The sequence below is a fragment of the Halichoerus grypus genome, chromosome 6 (genome assembly GCF_964656455.1).
Source record: "Halichoerus grypus chromosome 6, mHalGry1.hap1.1, whole genome shotgun sequence".
Taxonomy (NCBI): Eukaryota; Metazoa; Chordata; class Mammalia; order Carnivora; family Phocidae; genus Halichoerus; species Halichoerus grypus.
The window spans coordinates 70430725-70438568 of NC_135717.1; the positions used below are offsets into that span (position 1 = coordinate 70430725).

The 7844-nt window shown below is 34.3% G+C and overlaps 1 protein-coding gene across 1 annotated transcript in view; it reads right to left on the reverse strand.

The window, feature by feature from the left end:
- Positions 1–7556, reverse strand: part of EPC1 (enhancer of polycomb 1) — a 94362-nt gene extending 86806 nt beyond the window's left edge. Inside the window, exon 1 of the mRNA XM_078075349.1 lies at positions 7271–7556. The gene's annotated coding sequence lies outside the window, so the exon portion shown is untranslated. The remainder of the gene's footprint in view (positions 1–7270) is intronic.
- Between the last annotated feature and the right edge of the window lie 288 nt (positions 7557–7844).

Genomic DNA, 7844 nt, shown 5'->3' on the forward strand with positions numbered 1-7844 from the left:
ACCAGACACTGAGTCTGCCGGCACCTGGATCTTGGACTTCCAGCCTCTGTAACCATGAGAAACGTTTGTTGTTTATATCCCACCCACACCATGGTATAGGTACAGCAGCCTGAACAGACTAAGACAGAAATGTTCCATAAATCTATTGTCCAATATGGTAGCCACTAGCTAGGTGGAGCTCCTAAATTGTTAATTTTAATTCAAACATAAATTTACATAGCTATAGGAGGTCGGTGATTACTGTGTTGGGCAGCACAGTTTGGCAGGCTTAGGCCATTTAAAATGATCTGAGTTTATGATTATATAGATGCTGAATGTTTTTTTCTGATACTGGACCACACCAGTCCAAACTTACTACTTTTGTCTCTTGGGGTACTTCATGCTAGCTTCTTGATGAAGCCTCTAGTGGTATGAAAGGATAGCTCAAAGTTTATATAGGCTCTGGGAATATTAGGACTTTGGATTTACTGATGATCTTTTACTCATTTATGCTGGCAGTTTGTTTCTTGGACTTTAAACTTTACTGAATAATGAGCAAAGGCCTTCAGAATTAAAAATTTCTTAAGTGTCAAAGCAGTGGAGCAATCAAACTCTTGGAAAAGGTCATCTTCACTCCTTGGCATCTGATAGTGTTTTTCAACTGGAGGTTGTGACCTTTGTCTTGGATGATGGAGAGTTTCCAGTGGATTGGGGCAGTGGCCTGAGTTTCAAAGCTAAATATAGGTCATTGGCAATGGCAGCTTCATTCTGAGTCTCATCGAAACCATGTCCTATTAATGAATGTGGGGCATTAGTGGCTGGGGGGTAACGTCTTGAGAAAAACCAGAAAAACGCCACAGATACAGAAGTCTTTCTCAGATGTAACTTGCTATTGAGCACAACTAAGTTCTATTTTAACCCACTTTTAAAAATAATTTGTAAATTGTGGGTTGCTATTTAAAAAAAAAAAGGGTTAAAAATACACACATATATGATTCATTGGCAAATGTGAAATGTGATATTCATGCTGAGGCATAAGAAGAATCCTCCTTCAGGTCATTGCTCAACTCTTCCCTTTTCGGTGAGGCTATCCTGACAACCCTATTCAATATTTCAATATATGTGTATTCATATATTTGCCAAATATTAAATGACATCCTTTTAAGTTCGGCATATTTCAAAGTCAAAATATTTATCATGGCAGGTGCCATCTGCTTCTCTAGAGCAGGGTCTCAAAGGGGATCAGGAACATCAGCAGCAACTGGGAGCTTGCCAGAAATGCAGCTTCTCAGGCCCCACCCCAGACCAACTGAGCCAGGAACCCTAGCTGTGGGGCCCAGCAATCTGTGTTTTAGGTTATTCTGGGGCACACTGGCGTTTGAGATCCACTGATCTAGAGTACACTGAATCCCCCAAAAATGTCCCAGAGGGGTAGACTTCCATACATCCCAAACCTGGTTAAGATCAAAACATTTTGTACATAAAACTGAACTTGTATGTTGTGAAATAGACACCAACATTCTATTTGGACCTAGTGTTATGAATCATGAATTTACCCAGTTCAACTAAGACTCACTGAATCTCTAGTCTTTGATCTTTTTTTTCCCTATAAAAATCAAACTCCTGAAAGAATTTCATGAGATGTTCCTGAAGAGATAAAATGCAATACAAGTGTGCCTTCAGCAAATGCAACACACAAAAATTCAGAAGTATACAACTGATAAGTTTGGTAGTCAATTACTGTTTTTATGAAAATATTAGGTTTATAAGATGATTCACTGGAGGATTCATTTAAACAGTGACGTCATATAGTGCATTTAAAATATGTCCATTTACAGAACATAAATTTTACAAATGTCTAATGTGATAGTATAGAAGTGTAGGTAAGTATAAAGTCTCTGATTTCAAACGTCCCAGGTTCAGACTCCATCTTTTTCATTTACTGGGTAACCTGGGTCAAACCTTTCTAAGCCTCAGTTTCCTCGTCCGTAAGATGGGTATAATAATTGTCCTATCTCCAAAGTTTGTGTGAGAATTTAAGGATATCATAAAGGTAGCATTTAGCTAGAAGCTGGAACATAGTAAGGTCTGATTAAATGTTTGTTTTTAGTTTTGTTTTGTTTTTAGTTAGCTGCCTTTGTGTCCAGTCTGGTCTCTATGAAAACAGATATTTATGCTTTATCACTCAAGAATGTTCATACAAAGCAGTTAAAGTTCATACAAAGCAAATAGAAGCTAACCATACTGAACACTGGATGCTGAGCAGGTATTCAGTATTCACCCTTCCAAGGGCTCTTCTCTAGCCAAACTAATGATGAGAATTTTAATCTCCTTGTCCATGACTGGGAAAGGTATGAGCATGTCCTATAAACCTAGTCAATGAGCTGTTAAGAAGCAGTGTGCTGTGGGCCACTGGGAAAGAATTTCTTCCCTTATAAAAGGATGCATTAAGAGAAACTCTCTTCCCTTTGGAAATTGTAATATCAAGCTATGATGCTTGGAGCTGCAGCAGCCACACTGTGACTATGAGGAAAGACATTGCTGACATTGTGGCAATGTAAAAGAAAGGAACCTGCTAAGGAACTTGGTAACGCTGTTGAGCTACTGAACCAAACCTAGAACTGGCTTCCTTCCTGTTACTGATTTAGTTGAAATAATACATGTCAATATTTTCTATGCCACTACCAGTAAAGTTCTATGTTAGTACAAAAGCAAACTAAATGACATAATACATCTATAGCTAGTATGGATTAATTGGCTTTATGACAAAATAATTTGATGACTTTATTCTTGAGGTCATCTTAAACCACATATAGAGAATCCTTAATGAAGAGATCCTTCTCCAAATCAACTGCATGTAACAGCAGTCTTACTTTCCTGCTCCATATCTGATGTGCTTAACTAATTAACTATTAGTTAAGTGTGTAATTATGTTCTTTGTAAATGAAAATGTTTGTTTTTATTTTAAAAATTTGTTATATCTATTGTTAAAAATATTACAGATTTTTAAATAAAAATAAATATTTTAATTTTGACATAATCCTTTAACACTGCAATCATATTTCCCTGCTTCATTTCACAATTTATATTTACATTGACAGTTTTTTCATGACAAAGTGAACAAAATGTACAAAATGAGGCTCTACCACATTCAAACGTTTTCATTAAATGGACCTTACAATGACACACCCCAAATTCCTACTACCAGAGTGATCTCCATTTCTCTTCACAAGCAAATAAGTTTATGTTTTATTTCTCACTTTGCAATAGAAATTTGTATTAGTTAATTGTCTATTTATACAGCATCTATTTGGGTTGTATCTAAAATCTGAGGCTATTTTCCCCTCAATGTGTGAATATTTGGTGCCCAAATAATGGTTCTTCAATAGAAGGGCACTTGTTAAGTTATGTGATTGTATTTAAATTTAAAAAAAATTTCTTTTACTCCAGAAATCTCATTTGGTCTTTATTTCCAAATGGGAGCCCCCCACATCTAACACCTTAGATTAGAACTTTGAACCTCCTTGGACAATAAACTCCATGAAAGCAGGGATGCTTGGCTCACCTTAATATTATACCCCAGCCTCTTAGCATAGTAGCAAATAATAGGTAGGAGAAATCTAAAATAAATAAATCTCCAAATAAAAATAAATGTTGAACAAATCAAATAGAAAGTAAAACCCTTTCATCTTTTTCATAAAGCAACAATTTCTTTGCTTTACTTTCTCTTTAGACTCTCCATTTAAGAATCTTTTTGGAAATATAAAAAAAAAAGTTATACTGCAAATACCCGTTTTGTCTATTACTTTCCCCTTCTCTTTCCTCGCACAACCACGCTGAGGACAGTAGTGAATCTGTATGGTCTTGTGGAAAGTAATGATATGTCCAAGAAACAGCAGAGGTAAATATGCACAAGAAGTGGGTGGAATTGGAAACATACAATTTCAGGTCTGTATTGAACTTGGTTTTCTGAGGACAAAATTTTTAGCTATTTTTCCTTCTTCTAAAGAAGTTCATTCCAAGGTATATTAGATTGGTCCTGGCTAATATTTTTAGCATTTATGTTAGGTCATCTTAATATCTCTTCCCTTCGTTATCTCATCTTTCCTAATAGGTTTGGCTAACCTGAAAATTTCCTCAATTTTTAGCAATGCTAATGAGTACAAATTAATAAATTAGGAAATTGTATTGGTTCATTACATTAAGTCTTAATAAAATTTTCAGCTTATTTCTGTTATTGATCAAACTCCATAATTTCAAGTTTATTTCTCTGAGGTTTATTGTTTAGAATTTGATTTACAGATTCTCCATGTCTTTGGCATCATTTATTTATTTTTTCTGCAACCTGTTTTTGGCTATTTCACTACTCATTGACCCCTCCCTTCCACCAGAGGGATGGGCAGGATAAAAAAAATATGATATGACATTTTAATGTAGTCAATTTTGCTACTTGCTACTATCTCTGATAAAATGGTGTACAAGAAAGAAATAAATGTGTAATTATTAACTAAAATGACATTTCAGGATTTTTTTAAAAATAATTTTTTTTTATTGTTCATGATCTAGCAACTGTTACTATGGAAAACTGAGTTCTCTCTAGACTACATCTAATAAATAAAGATTTTTTTCATGATAAAAACATAGTTTATAATAATTCTAATCTAAATCACACCAAACTCATGAACTAATGCCCACAAAAATATTGCCAGTTAAAAAAAGAATTAATGTCCAAAGAATCCAGAGCTAAAATGAAGCACAAGGTGGATTTAAAAATGGAGAATAATATAAAATAATAAATTGTTTTTGCCTTATAGATTTAAACCTCCTTACCTACCTAGTGATGTAAGAGGCACATATGAAAGAATATCTTGAATATAAATATATATGGATGATTTTAAAAAGTGAAGATTTAACTATAATGGTTACTTCATAATCAATGATGTAATAGTCAATGATGTAGGAGAACAAAGAGCATTGCATAGCTACATATGGACTTCATAGCATCAGTTTGTTTTTAAAAGGGGGGCTACAATATATAAACATTTTTAGTTTTTGCAAATTAAAATAAAATATCTCACCAGCTGAATAACAGAATATTTTAGCAACAAACATATTGGGAAGTATATTTTATTCAGTAGATCAACTTTAGAGAACTAAACTCTCCAGAATAACCAGAGGGTTAGATAGTATATTTACACCTGCTGTATTTCATTCTATAAATAATCTATAATGTCAAAACTAGTCTTGATGGGGGCATTTAAGTTTTATAAAGAGATAAAATGTTACAGTGGACATTTTCAAATTTTTATAGCATAGTATAAACAAAGTATGGACATGATACATAATTATTTTTGAAGTTCAAGGAAAGAGTCCTATAGAAATAAATTATATGGACACAAAAATGAGAAATACTATTTTTAGCCATTTTCACACATTCTTTTACTTCAGAATTTTAAATCATTAGTGAAATAAGCATTTATCTATTTCAAAGTGAATAAAAACAATAACTCCAGAAATTTTCACTCTCTCAAGAAATTATTCAATCATACGGTAAGGTGGTCTAGGATAGTATTTCAGTTGTTTTTATTTTATTTGGCAAAATAATCTGTTTTTAGATACAATTATTGATTCCTCCCACTTTCTTTTTGAATGAAGGATATACTTACTATCTTCATAAACAACTAAAATGTCCACAGAGACGGGTATAACCTATGTCATATCGTAATATACATTTTGTTCTTAGGAGGCTTTGGGCCTAAACCCCATATTCTCTAATCAGATAACTCTCAATAAGGACAAAGATGAAAAACATTTACTTGCATTTAGATACATGAATACCAGCATTTTTAAAGTTAGAAGCAGTTGTGTACATATTCTCAAAAAATTACCTTATTCCAAAATATTTGCTCTTTTCAAAACATAGTTCAAAACATACATAAATTCAACTGAAGTATCATTTCAAAATAAATAATACTGTAGGCATTATTACATGTCAAACTACTAGAAAATTCCCTGGAGAAACTTAGAATAGTTATTTAAGAAATCCCTAGGTTCAAAACGAAATTCAACTTTTACAATGTTGAGTGAACTAAAACTCAAACGTTTTGTTATATTGGAAAAACATTAGCATGTGTGGTATTGTGATATATACAAAATGCAAAATGTTACCGAGGCAAGAGAAAGTAAACCAACAGCTTATTATTGAAAAATTCTGATCTAGAGATCATCAGATCAGATAAAACACAACTGCAAACTGCACGCTTGTCCCTGATGCTCCCTGGACGGGTTGTGACGACATGTCTGCTCTCACCCACGGTTCACAGTTCACAACAAACATTTAAATAATACAACTGAATAATTCCTCTGACCAAATTGAACTTTCTTTAAGGAAATAAAGGGATAAGATAATAGACCAAATCTTGCCCCACCTCTTTTTTTTTCCTCCTTTTTTCTTTTAGTGAAACTGACATAAATTGTTAAGGAGCACTACAGCGCCACCAACACAGATCAATGCAAAACAAAAAAGATCTCCCACCGTGTGCAAAAAGAAAAAAAAAAATTAGAAAAATGCCAAAAATTACAAAATGTCTCCCAAATGTACCTTTTTGGAGAAAAACAAGCTAGATCTGCAAAGATTATCTAATGAAGAGCTTCAAAGAATTAATATCATGGAATACAAGTTTAGATCTGATCAGCAAATAAAAGATCCACTATTTAGTAACAGCCATAACTTAATATAAACCCGGTTATGTCAATCTCCACCTTCATTATACCAAGGGCAGCTTTTCTGTAGTTTGTATCCAAGTAATCCATCAAGAAAACCACAATAGGCCTATTAAAAAAAAAAAAAAGAAAAGAAAAAAGAAACAAAACTACGTCCATAGTTTGCCTGCTGATCATTTAGTCCTGGACAAATTAGGTAATAGATAATTTTTATAAAGAGGATATGCACATATTTGCCATTACCAACATTGCTGGCACAAAACAAGTCCATCTTGAAATAGCTGAGTTCCCCTGTAGTTCACAATAATTAAAGTGTAATTTATATTACAAATATTTAGCTTTAATAATGAAAAAAAAAAAAACTATGTGTGTGTGTGTGTGTGTGTGTGTGTGTGTTTTTTCTTTTAGTAAAAATTTACCAGACAAGATTAGGTGGAATATGCAGAGACCAAAGCTAAAGAAAAAATACAAAGATTGGTTTTGTTAGAAGAAACACAATGAAAATCCTCTTTATCTGGTAGCTCATCCAAAGATCTAATGACATATATGTTTAAAATTACAAACTTACCGTTAGTGTAGGCAAAGAAGAAGCCAGTTCTTGAAAAATAATTGTAACAATATAGGCTGGATACTTGTGTCCCTAGAAACAACAGCCTCCAGGCAGCATATGGATCTTCAAACATCTTTAAAATATTTGGTAAATAAAAAGTAATACTTTCTTCCATGATCAGTGGCTGAATGGGTTGGCTTCCCCCAGGATCTGTGGGCGTTTGGGAAAAATCGGAGAAATATCCACGAAGATTAAAAGCAGAGGAGGCCGCGGCAGCCAGAAGACTCTGGGGTTAACAACTTTGCGATGGCAAGCAGGCGCGCTCTGATTGGCTGGGGGGGCAGGGTCCCTCCAGTCCGCACTATCCCCCGCTGCCCCCGCCTCCTGCAGCTCGGAAAAAAATGCAGCGTGTGTGCCATTTTACACTGGGCTTTTAAAAGCACAGCCACCCAAATGACAAAAGTCTAAGCTCGCTCTTAAGTGACACTGCAAAACAATAGCGCCCACGAGTGCCTGCGAGCTCGGGAAAATGCCCTTTTCAACGTCTCAAGGAACGCTCCTATCTCCTGTGTGTGGGTTTTCACGGAATACA